General features: G+C 48.8%; 1 long non-coding RNA gene across 1 annotated transcript in view; it reads right to left on the bottom strand.

The window, feature by feature from the left end:
* Window positions 1–18491, bottom strand: part of LOC142585245 (uncharacterized) — a 157411-nt gene that overhangs the window by 53009 nt on the left and 85911 nt on the right. The window contains exon 2 of the long non-coding RNA XR_012829059.1: window positions 14406–14462. This is a non-coding gene — a long non-coding RNA (uncharacterized LOC142585245). The remainder of the gene's footprint in view (window positions 1–14405; window positions 14463–18491) is intronic.

Genomic DNA, 18491 nt, shown 5'->3' with positions numbered 1-18491 from the left:
ATGTCTCATAACCCGTTAGTTGCTTAGCGGCGTTGAGTCGCATAATTTAATGGGTAGTGCCTATTGAGAACCGCCGCTTGTGGTGAGCAAAGTACCTTGTGCACCTTTGACATTTGTTCTCCCAGGAGTCATCAGCGTGTACGCTAAGCCGCTGTATCCTACAATCATCATTTAGTGAACGGGCGTGCTCCACGGCGCATGCGCAGAGCAAGCTTCAATAAGAACCGGCCGCGCGAAATATTCTTCCGGGTCACGCGTGATTGGTGTACATTTTAGCAATTTTGTGCGCTTGTCGTTGCGATTCTGAACAATAGGCGTGAAGGGGGAATACATGTGCGTAATCTAAATTTTTCTTTTTGGCAAAGTGGCAAATCGTGACGCGGCAAAACCGAAAGTTACCACCAACGAGCTTTTGATCACCGGCTCACAACGGTATAGTACCTGTTATGTACATATGCAAGTACTAATGCCTTACCAGATGGTTCAGTAATATCATTTCTCGTCCAAACACATTACGCCATCAACGCCGCATATGTCAGGAAGCCACACTTCAGGTAATAGAACACTTAGCTATCCCCGACTGTGTAGAAACTGTTATCTTTAAACTGCCTACTGTCACACGTCCACATGTTTTACAGATTGTTTAGCGGCCGTGAGAGCGTTCGTAAATGTTCACAAAAATTGAAGCAAGCATGGTGGACGATGTGCACTCTCAATCCAGATAGTGCACAATATATTCAGGGTCATGCTGCGAACACTACAAACGTTACTGACCAGCAGGCAAACTCTCTACCCAGTTAGGACGTTTTGTCTCCCCCCCTCCTCCTCCCCTCTCAACTAATTTATTGCTAATCCTATTCCGCGCCTATACAAGCTCCCTCCGGCAGTACCATTGAGTGCTCATCCCGCTGCGCGTCTGCTCCGTACCCCGTCACATTACTAAGGTGGAACACGTTGTGCCCAGGTGTCTGCGTGATGGGGTGGCCGTTACGCGTGTTGTCACCTGCAGTTGGAACTCGCTGGACGCTCCACAGGACTTAACACTTCCTAACTGCCTCGTTCCAGTAATGGAGCCGGATGCTTCCTATTAAATATGAACTTCTCCATGTTCACCACTCATGTGCGCAAATGTATTGTTGTGGTAAAATAAATACTCTACTACCAGAACACTCCGGTGCTCCACTAGTTGGCGTTAAATACAGTGCCACGTCGGCTTGTGACATTCCCCTGTGCTTAGAAATACCACAAAAAACTTCTAGCATTATTAGATAACACAGTTATTGCAGAATAAACGTGAACAATATGACAATGTCCGGTCTTCATTGCTAGAAAAAAGAATGAAAAGTGTGCAGCAGTCACATATGTTGCCGCGGTGAACTACATGGACTTCTGGTCTATAAGTGAAGCAGTGGATCAGCGAAGAAAGAAAGAAAGAAAGAAAGAGAGAGAGAAAGAAATAGGAAGTGAACGAAAGAAAGAAGAGCATTAGGTTCATTTCTTCTGGAGGGCCGACACAAAGGAACATGCGAGACGTAATGCTTTTTACAGGCGAGAACAAGTTGAACACGAAGATTTTACTCTTCGCGCTTTTCGCCCCAGAAGGCTTACCGCTGGCTATGGGTCCACCGCTCAGAAGCTTATTAAGTGCGTGTACGCCATTGGAGAGCCCGAACTCTTTACAGAAGCGAGAGCGAACTCGACAAAGGCGTAAATCAAACACGGCACAGCCTCCTGCACTACCTCCCCTCCGCCGCCCCCCCCCCCCCCCTCCGTCCTCCCGAAACACCAACACTGCGCAGACGCTCTTTCCTCCGCGCCAACTCGCGGGTAGCTCTTTCGTCATCGCCTACGCTCCTTCCTTTCTTTCCTATCTCTCGGCCCGCTTGCGTAGAGGCGAGTCGCAAGCATGTAGTAGAGGATCCGCTGCGACGTCGGTCGCAGCGAAACGAAAACACTATGTACGCAACAGAAGGGCACTATAGAAAGAAAGAATGATGTATAGAAAGAGCGAGGAAGTCGCAGGAAACCTCACGCGAAAGGAAAGGGGAGAAGACATTGCCAGAAAGAAGAGGCAGCACACCACTCCGGGAGAAGGATTTTGATTGGTGGTGGTTGCCGACCAATCATATTTCGCCCTTATGCATCCGTCTTCAGACGGAGAGAGGTGCGCCGGGGCTATGTGGCCGGGGCAAACAACAATGAAGAAAGAAACTGCGCGGGAAATGTAGGAAGAGATAAAAAGAAATCATCTGAGAAAGGATGCGAAGCAAGAAATCGGAAAGACGGGGTGAAGAGAGAGAGAGAGAGGTTGTGGGAAGAGATGTAGAAGGGAGGCTAAACGGAAAGAAGCTTGAGAGATCGACATGCGTCAGAAGCGGCGACGAGCAACGAAGCGGTAGAAGAAGCAACGCGGCCCAAGCCCGAACCTGCTTCGTTTCTGAAGGAAGGAGCCGCTCCGAAAGTCTCTCCCGACGCGCACGGGCCAGATCTTGGCGGCATCGGCTGGAGCTCAGTCTCCCAATTTTGTTGCTGCGTCTGTTCGCTTGGTCTCTTCGTTACCGTAGCTGCGCCGGCGCTGCCGGCGCGGCTAAGTTTCTCGCGCCTCATGCATTCGTCGCCACCCGCCGCCGCCGCTGCTGCGTTTCTTGTTTCGGCATTCGCTTGATCTTTGGCGGTTGCGGCATACTACAGGCGTCGGTCAGACAAGTAAGAGGGACCAGCGAAGGCCGAAGCCGTCATCTGCTACGAAGTGCTATAGCCGTGAAAAAAAAATATCCAGGGAGGGCTGACGCGAGGAGGCGGATGAAATATTAGCTCACGCCTACCGTACACGCCGAAGTTCGCCTCCCATTTCCAGTTTTTCCTTTTCTCCTACTTTGTTCCCGACGCACTGAACAAAACGCTCGGGTGTCAGAAACAGCGCGCAGTCTCACGCATGCGATGGCGCTGTAGGGAAAAGAGGAGCTGCGCCAGTAAAGATGATGTTATGGGTCGTAATGAGCACACGCATCAGTACGTACCCTTGTCATCTGGGGTTTTTATTGTTTTATCGTTCCCTTCCTTACGCGCTGTTCAAGGACCAAACTTCCCCTAGAATGTTATGAGTCGCTTTGATGCTTCAGAAGATGGTGGCTATAGAAGAAATTGTCGCGTAAGAAAATATGAAACAATAGGCATCGTAAATTGCTTTGTGCGCAAATTAAAAGAGGAGCGTACCAGTCAGTCAGGTTTCGGACCAAAGCCTGCTTTTATAGCCTTTTATCATCGCACAACTAACTGCCAAACCTACCATGAGTCATCGTCAAGACTTCGAAGAAACGATGCAGCCATTGATCAATTAAAAGCGAGAAGCGCATAGGGTTGACCTTTCGGAATCTGTATGAGTGGGTTAATCGCAATGCCGCGTCTTACGCGCTCCTACATTATAAAAACCATGGTGGATTCCTTTTTCGCAGATAATTTGCCTGTATACTTCCACGTTATTACCGTTATATTTGCATAATATTTGCGCAAGCATCGAAGAAGGCTTCGCTTACCACCGATTCTCATATAAGCGATTCGCCGACATGTTCTTTGATTTAGTGAATATGTAATGTTTTGAATATATATATATATATATATATATATATATATATATATATATATATATATATATATATATATATTAACGAGCACGCTTTAAAGCATAATGTGCAAAGGCAATGAAAAAAAGAAGGCATAGCATGAGTATACTAAAAGGAAGTTCAAAGAAAATGGTATGTACGTGACATGACGCACTGTGATGTCGTCACGTTTGTGTATGCCTATTTTTGGCAGAATCTAGCATGCATATGTTCAAACCAGCTATAAAGGCTAAATGAGCGAGCTTGATGGTCTGTACTACCACCTCTGTTTCAAAGGGGATTTTCACAACGTGACAACGAAGTAAATGAGCAATGTTATGCTGTGTACATTTGGCGTTTGGGAACACGGAAGGGAATATTGCAGCTGCAGCGATAAAGATCAAACCACACACACAGGGAAAATAAGGCGGGTTTTAACAAACACAGACCCGTTTTTTCTGCTGCAACAACAAAAACAACATAAGCAACGTTAACATTTGCTTTATAAACTTGCTTACAATTTGAGGACAATGTGGGGTTTGAATGGTTCTCGCACTTCCACTCATCCCGCCATTTTATCACGTCGCTTGCTGTGCATGTAGGCGATGATCAAACCAGAGCCCGTACACACAAAACTTTTTCTACGTGAGGGTTTCCAGATGTGCTTGAGTTCAGCCACCTGCCACTCCTGATAGTGATCGGTGTCTTAACGGGAAGCTCACCGGATTGATGGTACATAGTGGACAGAAACTGTGAAAGGCGTTTTGCGGAAATCGGCCGAGCTGCTATGCAATTTTCCACTATCCTGTCACTTTTCCTTTGTTTGTAGGTAGGTCTTCTCCTGCATAAGGTTCAAAATGAGGAGAAGCCTGCTTTCAGCGTAAACCAGGCGACATTTTATCCTATTGCAGCTGGGTCATTCTTAGAGGAAGGAAGTTAACTCACGCCGGGAATGGCAGCGGGACATGTCGACCAGACCTTGCCGGCAAAATTGTGGCGCGTATACCCCCAGGCGCGCGCATGGCACAGATCACATGCCCACATGGCCTTCTGTCTTGTGCTTCGTTGCAAGATATTGGCGCCTCTAGTAAGGATCTATAAAGTCGCAGAGCCTGTGCTTTTGGGCGCAGTGTTGGGGCAAACTAACGGCCGACAAAAAGTGACGCGTGACAGAGCTCTCGAACTTGCGTTTTGTTGAGTACTGTCAACAAGCTGCTACCCCTTCGCCACACAGTGACCTGGAGTTGTGCCTGTTCTAGCGTGCGGCATACAAGTAAATCATGAACTTTTACAACTGAAATGTATCTCTTTAGACCGAAGTTTAGCGTGTCTTTATGGATACTTACGACCGCAGCGTAAGCTGCAATGGAGAGTCAGAAAAGGTCCACTCCAATCGCGTTTGATCGTTTATTTTTTTCGATTATTGATTGATTTTTTTCTTGTTCATGCCCCGCCACCCCTTCTTTCTCTCATTTTTTCTTGACACAGTGCCCAGACTTTGAAAAATCTAATAATGTCGAGCGGTGATAAAAGAATTGCCTTCCAGGGAACAACCATGAAAGAAAAGGAAATGCTTTTTTAAAACTAAGTAGACAAATAAATTTCAGCTAAGCTAGAAAACCTTTATGAAACGAAAAGTAGAACAATACGTTATGAAAGCATAACGTGCAGTCTTCATGAGAAAAAGTACTAAAAACAGAAAGTGAACCGAAAGTATTGAAAGCGGTACCAAAACAGCAGTGCAAAAAAAAAAAAAGGAAGCTCGGTTATTTCCGAGCCTCATCCATATGTATGCTATGGAAATGAAGCAGCTGTAAACAGGGAACGCTGTCTCCCTCGCCGGTCACGAGAAGCTCACCGTATCGTAACGTGCGCTCTATTTTTTTCCTGTGTTCTTTTTTTTTTCTGAAGATAACATTTTGCCAAACAAAGTTGCAAGAAAGAAGTCTTGCGAGGAGTAACGAGTGCTAGCGACGAAATGAGTGCTTCAAATCATTAGGTCACAACTACTCTGCACAGAAAAGCCCCGTCTGTGTCCTTAGTACACCGGCCAGGCTCAAGCTATCATCACGGCTGATTCCTCAGGAGAAGTATTCATGGGCATTGACCTGACCTAGAGTGATAAAAATGAGCAACTAAACGGAACACGCGTGAAGTTAAATGTTCAATGACTTAGTTGAACATCTTTGTCACACGAAATTGTCGCAACACTAACAAAGACTAAGGATTTGTGAGGTCTACGGCAGTCTTTATTAAGTGAGGAGGATGAGAGGGTGCGTAAGTTAACATGTCAAGTCTTCAATATCAAACTCGTTTCCCATGAAGAGGCCATGTCACTAAGTGCTTTAGTGCTGTAATTATTATATAACTTGGTGCTGCCCAATGGATTGTCACTATAGGGAAGCCCTGTTCCAGCACTGCTCGTAAACTGAAAGTTATAGAGTGTTTCATTGTTTCACTGATGACTGATTGATTATTTCGAAAATGTTGGCATTGATCCCCGATTTCGTTTATTTTTTTTTTAACACTGTACCTTATCGCCCGACAATCTGCATGTGGTATTGTTGCCATTTAGAGTGAAGAACGTGGAGACCCCGCTAATATTGCTGCTCCAAGACGACAACCTCGGAATCATCCATTTGATTGGCGATTACTTGTATGCCCTTTTTTTCGGGTGAAAGACAGGATTTATTTGACAACTTCAAGTTCAATTTTTCCCAATAAAGTTTTTCTCTAATTTCACGAAATAAGGCGCTGATTACGAAAATTCGAGCTATCGACTTCTGTCAGAACAGGGCTTTCTTTTTTTTTCTAGGATATCAATGTCTGCGGCAGTACCTTTTTGTGTGTACGTTTTTGTGAGTGTTACTTAGCTGGGAGCTAAATCGTAAAGCTGATTGTTCTTCAGTGCTGTTCTACATTGAGCGGCTGCCTTCACTATTGATCTATCCGAAGTTAGGATTGGCTGGTATCTGCTCTTAGGAGCAGTTCTAGCGTTAGAACTTTTTGTAAATACGGGTTCTGCTTTTCAGCTTTCGTGTGGGTCAACGTGAATATTGTAGCGATATAAAACCTTTCTCCTTATTATTTTAACCTTTTAATCTCCTTAGTAGAATCACAATATAGCGAAATCCACAATTGTGCCTGAAAAAAGAAAAGCAAAAAGGAAAAAAAAATAAAGGACACAGTTCGACTTCTTTACGACGTTAGGTCCCAACGGCTTCTAACATTCGTTCGAATACGCTCCCGCATCCGCTGAAAAATCTTTTGAATCAGGCAGAATAGAAATTGACATGACTAAGTAATACCTTTATTAAAACGCCTTAACACCGCGCAGCACGCTAATCTCGTCCACGGGTGTCGATATAGACATGTCAACGTGAAAATGAATTATTTATGTGACACAGATCTCGTCATTCACTCTAGAGTGACAAGGCGCGCGCGAAACGCGCCGGCCTCGCTGCATGGCAAACGTAAGGTTTACGAGATATGCGAGACGTCCCACCTTCTGCGGCGCCCACAAGTTGAGGTGCATAGGCCGCGACTGCACTTAACCCCTGCTTGGCGCGACTATTCACTTTAAGAGGAAATGTACGGTCGGAACACGCCTTGGCTTCGAATATAAGTACCGCTCCTTTCCGCGGTTTATTTTACCTGTGCTTTACACCGCAGATAGTAAATGTCATGCCACGTACGACACGGAGCGTTTAAGACGCTGTGAATGTCACACGTAGCGTGGCATTCAAGAAGATGCATTTACGACCAATAACAGTTTCAGTTAAATCTCTATAGCAACCTTCCCCGCCCCACGATCCCTCCACTACGCAGTTTTCGTTTTCGGCTCCCTCACTTTCTCTCTATAAGTTACCTTTTCCCCCCCTAACAGCCCCACGTGAAGTGTATAGAAGCACGACACGTTCAAGCATTTTCACGGCCTCAGCTCGACGACGTGTAGACAAAAGTATGCTCGCAATACTTCGAAGGCAAAGCAAAACAAAAATCCAATAACGTTATAGCACACATAAACCATGGATCAGCAATGGTAGAGACGTCCTTTACGACACGCAACGAACGCGCAGGGCACACAACACGCCAGGCGCGCAAATCGCTCTTCCGTGAGCTCCGCATACACTGATGCTGCTGCTCGTAAACCGAAAGCAAAAACGAACCCTTCTCTTTCATATGCACATTAGGTCGCTCGTGCGCCGGTGGTCTGGGGCGTCTCTCTTCTGTGTTGTGCCGCGTAAGGCTCGCAGCGTGAGTCGGCCGCCACGGGGCGCTGGCGAACACACCGCGCCATGGGGCTCGGAGCGCTTTGCTTTCACACGTGACGTAGGAGGATCGCGCATTTGCTACCGTTTTTCTCGCGGTTGTTCCACCACCGTTGCGTTGCGCTTACGCGACGAAGGTCGCTGCGTAGGGCCTGAAATCTGCTGTGCACAAACGGACGAAACGAACGAGCCAGCCAACCGCGGCGGACGGGAACCTAGCGTGCTCAAGCTTGCTGCTTTGCTTCCCCCCCCCCTCCCCTCCCTCTTCCCAAAACTCTTCGTGCGATCCGTAGGGTTCTCGCTTCTGGCGAGACAGAAACGATTAGAACTCTATCATGAACTGGCGATTGATTCACAGCGACAAACGGCAACAACACGGAGGGTGTGTGCGTGTGTGTGTGGGGGGGGGGGGGAGGCTTTCATGCGCTCGCGATGTGTATGCGTATATATACCGACTGCGCTCCCTGCGCGCGCTTTGCAGACGACAAAAGAATGGAGGAGGGGTCGGGGTACGCGTATGAATGCAGCGCGCTGCGCAGACGACGAGGCTACTTAGCATCAAAATGGCGTCGACAAACGTCGCGCAGAACGTTATACGACCCGGTGTCGGGCAGGAGGTAGGCAGGTCTCGGATAGAGAAAAAAAAAAGAAATGTGGGGAGATGGAAGTTGGTGGCAGGCAACGCCTTTGGCAAACAGCGCGCACGCGTGAAGGATAGGTGCGCGCGGCACGCACAAAAGCGACGGCGTAAGCAACGGCATCGCGTTCAAGCCTCACCTCCGGCCGTTCGCGGCGATAGTTGCCGGAACGTATAGCGTGAAGGAGTGGGCAGGGATAAAGGAAGAGAGAAAGAGAGAGAGGTAGTGTAGGGGAGGTTCAAAGAACAGGGAAGCTCAGTGGGGGTTACGAAAATGCATAACCACAGCGAATTTTAATCCGCGGTTTTCGGCCGTGCGCGAGTCTGTATATAGAGTGCGCGGATTCACCGCTTCGTGTATGACCCAAAGGAAGAGACTCCAGAACTTACTCCCCTTTCCCTCCCCAGAGAGACTGTCAGATGCTAGAGGGAAGGGGGAGGGGTAAGTGAAGGTGGGAACACTCAGCAGAGTTATAACCCCGCCCTGGGACTGCCCTTTGAGGCGCACAGAACGTACGATTCATGCACGACGTTCATCATTTCCTCCTTTCTCACTTTCGTTTCACGATCTGGCGCTCTACATATTTGATAACGCTTATAGCCACAGCGTTTCTACATCACTGGTAACCTTGAGGCAGAGCAGTTCTGCAAGCAATGTGTCTTGTAGCGAAAGAAGAAATTATTGCATCTTTGCAGCGGTATGCTCGTAAGTGTAAACACAAGAAAGAAAAACAAGACAGTCACCATTAATAAATAGGGTTTGCGCCTCAAGGAAGTAATTTTCTCTGTAATTTTCTATTAGTGATCTGGACTCTTGCTCAATAAAGCAAAATTGAATGTAGAAAGCAAGAAGACACGGTAAAGAAGAATGCGAAAGGCATGGCAGATTGACCACAAATAGTAAACTCGTTTGTAAAACAAGAGAACTGCAGCTGTACTGACTGTGATGAAAAACAAAGTTACCCGCCGTGGTTGCTCAGTGGCTATGGTGTTGGGCTGCTGAGCACGAGGTCGCGGGATCGAATCCCGGCCACGGCGGCCGGCATTTCGATGGGGGCGAAATGCGAAAACACCCGTGTGCTTAGATTTAGGTGCACGTTAAAGAACCCCAGGTGGTCAAAATTTCCGAAGTCCTCCACTACGGCGTGCCTCATAATCAGAAAGTGGTTTTGGCACGTAAAACCCCAAATATTATTATTATTAAAAACAAAGTTGTACCAGGCCTTGTTTGAATGAGTGAACAAGAGGGTTGGCAGGAGCCATGTGACAGCGAGGGTAGCAAAACAGTCTGATAAAGGTTACCGGACAGGAGAAAGCAATGCCAGAATTTCGTCTACCATATTCGACAGCTGAAGTTTAGATAGATAGATAGATAGATAGATAGATAGATAGATAGATAGATAGATAGATAGATAGATAGATAGATAGATAGATAGATAGATAGATAGATAGATAGATACAACACCACGTGACCGGGGCGTGCTTTGCAGACGCCATGAGCGTACACGAAGTGCAGGCTATCAGTTTCCAAGAGCCCTCTTCGAAGAAAGAACCAAAAGAGGCGGAAGGAGAGTCTGGCGGGTCCCTTTCTCGGTCCTCCTTTTCGAATGTAAATACTGCGACAAGATCACGTCGTCCACGCGCTCCTTCACAGCTCTTCCGATCGAATCGAAAAAGCAGGCTCGCAGGTCGGCCAGCCCCACTCGCTGGGGGAAGTTTTGCATACGTTTTCTATCGGGTATATACCCCCGCCTCCCGCATAGATGGAGCTGCCGGACAAGCTTACCGTTTTCTAGAAGCGCTAGTATAGCGGTTTACCACAAGAATAGCGTTCTTTCTTATTTATTTATTTTTGGTTTGGTACGGGAACATACGCAAACCACAAGAAACAACGACGTCGCAATGCTAGGTCGGTGGCATTCCTTCAGATATGGAGGGTAACGCGACCTCGGCGTAAGAGGCCGTGTGGGCGACGGTGCCAAACCGACCGCTTTCTATAGGAACGGAGCTTGGTGCGCGCGCTGGAAAAAGGCGAGAGAGAGAGAAAAGGAAAATGGAAAACACTGACGTCTGCAAAAAAAAAAAAGAGATAATATGGATATATAATCTGTACGAGAGCAAACTTGGACGTAGCAGACCGCATTCGGTTTCAAAATCCGAAATCCGCGCTTGACCCGCTCCGAAACGTGATCATTGTTATGCTGATGACCGCAGGTCTTCTCTGAGTCGCCGCTGCGCCCAGCATCTCGTTTCACCGTGATTTCCCACCAAGTGGACGAGCCCACAATTGTGCCACAACGCTGACGCATCCATAGCGAACACGTAGAAGGAGAGAAGAGAAGAAGAAAATGGAAGGAGCTTTCGAGATTTACAATCCTCTAAAGTGCTGTCTTCTTTTCCCGCACGTCAGGTGTCAGGCGCGATGGCTTCAAGTACTTTCGTTCTAGAAGCGTCTGTTGCCAGATGGGCAAAGATCAGACCGCTTGGTTGTATGCGGGCAATTTGTGCACGCCGTGTACTTCGTTTTACCGTCCAATGCCACTGACCTGAAACAGAAAAATCCACCTGGTATTTTGCCCAGGACGCTTGAAGCGGTTCAGACGATGAAGTTTTTGGAGAGGGTGTCTCGACGCATGTTCAATATGAGGAAAGTTATTTGTAGGTACGTAACAGTCGACGTGGCAGACAACTAAGGGATAAGTAAGCACTGAGAACGAATATTTTAGGCTGTTTCTGCCGTGGTATCCTTTCCTTTAGGCTGTAGACACTCCCCCCCCCTCCCGACATGCCTCCAGAAAACAACAACAACGACAACAGCATTCACGCTATCAAAGTCAGAAAGTTTGATAGTTTGCCGCGCCGCAAGGAAAGGAAGCCTTGCTCGTATTTGTGTTGAGCGTGCTTCCACCCAGAGAAACACTTTATTAACCATAGTTTGCTTTTCTTTTTCTTGCTTTTGTCAGCTTACACCCGAGTGGACTAATATACCTTTTGTCCCCCTTAGACAAGTATTGCGTTCCCCGTCCCTGTCGTACTGCGGCTGTGCGCCTCCTTTTATTTTCTTTCCTCGAGTAAAATCAGCGGCGAATCGGGCTGCTCGTCGGGCATGCTCGGGTTTGCGCAAGCGAAGCGCAAAAGTTGGGACCTGTGCCGAAGTTTCGCGTCCGCCGACAGAAAAGCGAATATCGGGGCAGTCTCAGGAGTCGGTACAGTGTGTCGGCGCAGGGCGCGGTTAGGAAGGGGGTGGGGGCTACGTGCCGCTTAGACGCGGAGGGTGGGGTATATAGGCGCGTGGCAGCGGCTGTCACTGACGTCGAAACAGATGGCGGTCTCCACGACACGCGCTTCCCCATCTTCTCTCCTCCCATAACGCGCCGGCAAAGCGCCAGCGAGCCCGCCTGTTTGGCTGCCGCCGGCAGCGGCGGGCGGGCGGGCGGGCGGACCGACTGACTGCCGACGCTGAACTGCCTTGCGAGCAGTTTCAGGACGCCGGCACGACGGCTCGCTAGAAAGGAATAAGGCTACCGCGTACGTCCTCCTCTTCCTCGGCGTCTAATGAGGGGGCCGGACCGCGGGCGAAACCGCATGAAAGATGGCCGCCAGACGCCGCGCGGCGCCCGTTCCGTCCCGTTCCATGCTCGCACGCGCCCACTATGAGCTCGCGACCTCGTTATATTGCTGGCGGGGATGGCCCCTTCCCCCCTCCACCGCCCACACCCCCAACGACGAACCAACGACGGCAGCGGCGACGACAACGCGCAGCCGGTCCTCTTGAGTTCGGCCACCACGCCGCAAGGGCGGGTTCCGTGGGTTTAGATTTTACGAAGAAAAAATATCTAGAGCATTCCTTTTTCTCTCTGTATTCGACAGGGGGCACCGCGATTGCTCAGCTACTGTGAAAATGATGCTTAGTATACACAAGATCTGTCTGATTGTCGTGTCTGTGGCTGCAGACGTTATTGACGCGTCATCTTAAGACGCTTCATTTTTCTACATTACCGGTTTATATTTGTCTTGGTGCATGAAGGCCAGTAAGTATCTGCGCAAATGTACAACCACTTGGAATCGTTGCATTTGCAACGCAACATTTTATCGAAAGCAATCCATTTGCATAGTAACGAAACCTTTGGAAACAAGAAGGACGATGTTTAGGGAGATCCATGCAATGCCCAACACTCCGGCGCTGACTGAACCCCCGTATATAGTTGGAGCTACTGTAGACTGTAGCGGAAGAGTTTCATGCGACTGACTCTGTGAATGACTGAGTCTATTACTCTTATTTCATCTCTTCCCCTTTCGTCCTCCCCAAGTGCGGAGTAGCCAACCGGGCACGTCCTTGGTTATCCTCCCTACATTTCCCTCTTCGTTTCTCTCTCTTTCCAGTGTCAATTTCTTGGGGGGAACTCCATGTCCCTAAGCTACTCCTTTGCTACGCGGAGTGACCCCTATACGTCGCCATGCGGCGTTACAGTTAGGGCTGCCAGCCATTTGGCATTGTGTTCAGACCTGTCCTGGAATATATCCGGTTCCAAATCGGGCCCTTTCGGGACAACAATTTCTCCCGAACGGAGGAACAGCGAGATTTACAAAACAGGGCCCGCATTCGCGAGAAAAAGAAAGTCCTTGCTCTTGAACTGTTCGTGAGATTATAGAAGCCAGCCGGTATAGCAATCAACATATTAGTTCGCAAGGTGACCGACCAATGGTAAACAACACTTGCGAAGGAAAACATATTATGAATTCGTCCCCAGAATCTCCGCTAATGGCGAAGGCTGCTTTACGTGTATATTGAAAAAAAAAAAAGAACCTGTTGCGCTTGCAACTGTCCAACCCACCTCAAGCATGTTGGATTTGATATTCCTGTCGCATTTAGCACAGAAAAAAAATGCATTTTTTCTTCCTTCATTGTTCTATATTGCAATATTGTTTCCTTTAAAAACAGCGAAATCTTTATGATGAAAGGAATGCTAAGTGAACAAGTGTCTTTTTTTTTTTCACCTTATCATACGTTAGCAAGGTCAGGTAATTCACTATAGGGTGTAGGGTGATCCATGTTCACCTTAATATAAGGTTAGTCAACTACTCTGTGCAGCCACCCACAAAGAAACAGCGCAATCAGTTGAAATAAGCGGCGGAGAGCAGTACGGCGATTTGAACAGGAGCACGTGTAGAACAAACCGAAACCAAGCAACGAACGCCAACCGCAAGCACTAAGTTGGCATAACTTCACCCGGCCAACTATCACAAATTCCGGCACTATATTAACGCAGCAAGCCATCTTAAACCACCGACCAGCTTTGCGAGTAATCGCTGCTTCTAGTGAGAGTTCTAGTTTGCAGGGCACTTCACAGCCCTCAGCTGTAGTCTTGACCTACAAATTAATGGATGCTTAAAAGACACGTAGTGCATAAATTAATGCTTTTTTCTAATCCGACATTTGTGTGGAATTCTTGAGTATACTACATCCCAGAATTTGCGTGGTTCTTCAAGCACATTTATCTACTAATAGGCTATCGATCTACCGATTTATAACGGATAGTTCTTGCAACAACACAGAAGATCTTTAACACGTTCTGAACTCAGCGACTAGTTGTGTGGTACAACTCGTCCTCACTGTATGTTTCTGTAAGTGTCCAGTCTGTGTCTCTGTCTCGGTCAGCGACTATATGCGGCCTTAATTTACTCCCTTAAGCTACCAGCACTTTATATTTCCCGAACCGGTGATGTTTCTTACATTATTTTAATTACTAATATATGAAAAGGACCAGCCATCAGCAGGTTGACTATATATTTTTTTATTTTCATTTCAAGGGGAAAAAAAAAAGATGCACACGTAGTAAATCACCCGGCTTCGCTTGTGCCGACAGGCGTACACTAACATTAGAAGGGACTCACTCATTTGCGAAGGATGCAGGATCGCGCTCGAAGCGAATTTGTTTCACGAGGAACAACCTGCAAGAAATGAAGATGTATGAATGTACGTTTCATCGTCTGTAAGAAAGCATGTATAATAGAGTAAGATTACCATGACACGAACCACCCTTTCCAAATTACAATCAAATTTATCAACAACCCTACTCACCGCTATACACGTACGTAACCACCAACGCAAAGAGGCAAACACAGAGAAGGGCACCTTCACTTTTCGAGTATAATTGGTCACAAACTGGTCACTTCTAATGCGAACGAGGGAAACATTGCGCCATTGCATCAAATTCATTCATTCGTTCGTTCGTTCGTTCGTTCGTTCGTTCGCTCGCTCGCTCGCTCGCTCGTTCGCTCGTTCGTTCGCTCGTTCGCTCGCTCGCCCGTTCGTTCACTCGCTCGTTCGTTCGTTCGTTCGTTCGTTCGTTCGTTCGTTCGTTCGCTCGCTCGCTCGTTCGTTCGTTCGTTCGTTCGCTCGTTCGCTCGTTCGTTCGTTCGTTCGCTCGTTCGCTCGTTCGTTCGTTCGCTCGCTCGCTCGTTCGTGCGTTCGTTCGTTCGTTCGTTCGCTCGCTCCCTCGCTCGCTCGTTCGTTCGCTCGTTCGTTCGTTCGTTCGTTCGCTCGCTCGCTCGCTCGCTCGTTCGTTCGTTCGTTCGTTCGTTCGTTCGCTCGCTCGTTCGCTCGTTCGTTCGCTCGTTCGTTCGCTCGTTCTTTCGCTCGCTCGCTCGCTCGCTCGCTCGTTCGTTCGTTCGTTCGTTCGCTCGTTCGTTCGCTCGTTCGCTCGCTCGCCCGTTCGTTCACTCGCTCGTTCGTTCGTTCGTTCGTTCGTTCGCTCGCTCGCTCGTTCGTTCGTTCGCTCGTTCGCTCGTTCGTTCGTTCGTTCGCTCGTTCGCTCGTTCGTTCGTTCGCTCGCTCGCTCGCTCGCTCGCTCATTCGTTCGTTCGTTCGTTCGTTCGTTCGTTCGCTCGCTCGCTCGCTCGCTCGCTCGCTCGCTCGTTCGTTCGTTCGTTCGTTCGTTCGTTCGCTCGTTCGTTCGCTCGTTCGTTCGTTCGTTCGTTCGTTCGCTCGTTCGTTCGCTCGTTCGTTCGTTCGTTCGTTCGTTCGTTCGCTCGCTCGCTCGCTCGTTCGTTCGTTCGTTCGTTCGTTCGCTCGCTCCCTCGTTCGCTCGTTCGTTCGTTCGTTCGTTCGCTCGCTCGCTCGCTCGCTCGCTCGTTCGTTCGTTCGTTCGTTCGCTCGCTCGTTCGTTCGCTCGTTCGTTCGCTCGTTCTTTCGCTCGCTCGCTCGCTCGCTCGTTCGTTCGTTCGTTCGTTCGCTCGTTCGTTCGCTCGTTCGTTCGTTCGCTCGTTCGCTCGCTCGCCCGTTCGCTCGTTCGTTCGTGCGTTCGTTCGTTCGTTCGTTCGTTCGTTCGCTCGCTCGTTCGCTCGTTCGCTCGCTCGTTCGTTCGTTCGTTCGTTCGTTCGTTCGTTCGTTCGTTCGTTCGTTCGTTCGCTCGCTCGCTCGCTCGCTCGTTCGTTCGTTCGTTCGTTCGTTCGTTCGTTCGCTCGTTCGCTCGTTCGTTCGCTCGTTCTTTCGCTCGTTCTTTCGCTCGCTCGCTCGCTCGTTCGTTCGTTCGTTCGTTCGCTCGTTCGTTCGCTCGTTCGTTCGTTCGTTCGTTCGCTCGTTCGTTCGTGCGTTCGTTCGTTCGTTCGTTCGTTCGTTCGCTCGCTCCCTCGCTCGCTCGTTCGTTCGTTCGCTCGCTCGTTCGCTCGTTCGTTCGCTCGCTCGTTCGCTCGCTCGCTCGTTCGTTCGCTCGTTCGTTCGTTCGTTCGTTCGTTCGTTCGCTCGCTCGTTCGCTCGTTCGCTTGTTCGTTCGTTCGTTCGTTCGTTCGTTCGTTCGTTCGTTCGTTCGTTCGTTCGTTCGTTCGTTCTATATGAGTGGCTTGCTGGGCTTGTTGGGTTACTTGGTGCATGTTTATACTAAGAGAATACCAGCAAACCTCGAAAAGGTAAAAGAAAATCGAGAGGCAGACATACACAAAGCGACAGGAAGATGGCTGGTGAGAGTATAGTGCACGCAACAAGGTGAAATCAGGAATTGACCAGAGGTGTTACACCCTCGCAGCTAGAAGGGCTGCGCTTGCGCTTTTTCGCACATTACAGGCAGGAAGCAGAGGTTCTCGTCTAAGCGCCCCCCCCCCCCCCCTGAGCACTAACGACACTACCATTCGAACCTCGCCCCTGCACACCTCTGTACTTCTTCACGCGTGCGTGTGTGTCCCCCCCCCTCCCCCCATGCTGCTCTCCCTCAATCTCACCTACTGAAATCAGCTCCCCCCTTCCACCGTTCACACACCGTCGAATTCTCTCGTGGCCAGATGTATTCACCGCAGATGTCCGCATATGAATGCGTGGCACGACGCCTCGTCGCGAAACAAATCGCGCGCTTTGCGCACGGCCATCAGCGAAGGCTGCCGACGGCGCCCCGTAGCGGCCGTTCCACCATACTCATCCCCTGTAACACACCCTCTTATATATTTTTGCTTCTTCCTTGTCGCTTACTGCCACAGAGCGCGCGTGCGCGTGGTGTGCCTGTGCGTGTGACTGTATCGGGAGCGGACCATAATTATTTTAACGACGCCCCGACATGATTAGAATACCATTACCTCGGGATCGCCTTTCGATGGAGACAAGAGAGAGAGAGAGAGAGGGTGACAGCTTTTGTTTCTCCGCTTTGTTTTTTCTTGCGCATCGCGGAAGGGCCGCTTTGTATAGAGTTTAGCTGACCTGACTGGCATATGTGGCGCCGAAAAAACAAAAGCAGGAAACCGATTCGTGGACACTCCAAAAAGATGCGAGTCACTCTTATCTTCTCCCTAATTAAGGGAGTGGGGAGGGGGGAGGAGGACAACCGCAATTTGCATCCAATGAACCCCTCTGGACAAGTATAAAGGCCAGGTGAGAGCTGCCTTCATTTTGCGCTCCCCGTGTATAAAGACATGGGCAGGAAGCTGTGGTTTGTAACGGTAAACTTGAGGTGCATACAGAGCCCTCGGAGGGCCCGCTTTGGTTTTACTGTCAGCTCTGCAATTTAGAAGTGTGTTATCATTGTTTCTTTAATGATTAGTGAGACATTACAGTGCACCCTTTAGAGAACTTCGGCACACACTGTAACAAAGAGAAAAGTACGTGCGCTCCTGCTTTCAAGAAGACGACAGTGACACGGAAGGCAAAGCGCCAGTGTGCTAGAAATATCATGCGAGGAGTCTTTTCAGACCGCTAGAAAAAAAAATTAATGTGTTCGTGAACACCTAGTCCACGGCCTTAATAATTGCTAGATATGCGATTACGTGGAAACGCTGATGCTATCATAGATTTCTCGCAACACATGCTTGACCTATAGCATGTGCATATATAGCTCAAGATTGAAATCCACTTCTATATTATTATTCTTTTTTCATTAGTTGGTTGTTGTGAGCGCATTTAGGCTTTCCGTTGATAGCTAGCTTCTGGGATCGTTGTTAGGTTCAACCGTCCGAAATTCAAATACAGCATCAGCTAAAGACTTTCGAGGAACATTTTTCTTCAACATTTATGCTCCATAACCCGTTGACATTTTCTGCGGGGAGAAAGAATATGAACAGAGGAAGGTGGGTAGGTTAACCGAAAAAGCATCCGGTCGGCTGCCTTACATTAGGGAAGGGGGAGGAGAAATCGGAAGATGGAAAAGTGGATGCCTCCTGTAAAGGTGTGCCAACGAGGAAAACGTCCCGTGGTCAAATTTCCCTGTCCATCAAACTGAGAACAGTCACGCGGGTGCAGGTCACACACTACACATTCAGAGGCAGTGCCGCAGCCCGATCACAACTGGGAGGACCGGAGGACGAGCACGCGAATAAAGCAGTAGGGTGTTGAGATCGTAAATACAGTTCGGAGCCGCCCTGGTCGCGGCGACCGAGGACACTTCTGGCGATTCATCTTCACGCCATTTCCGCGCCAGAAGCGCTCGTGGGGGTGCGTGGGCCACGCGAGGAAGTGGGAACCTTTGTTAAGGGTCTCTACAGCTGCGGAACGACAGGGGG

This window comes from Dermacentor variabilis, chromosome 6 (genome assembly GCF_050947875.1).
Source record: "Dermacentor variabilis isolate Ectoservices chromosome 6, ASM5094787v1, whole genome shotgun sequence".
Taxonomy (NCBI): domain Eukaryota; kingdom Metazoa; phylum Arthropoda; class Arachnida; order Ixodida; family Ixodidae; genus Dermacentor; species Dermacentor variabilis.
This window is presented reverse-complemented; position numbering and strand designations above follow the sequence as displayed.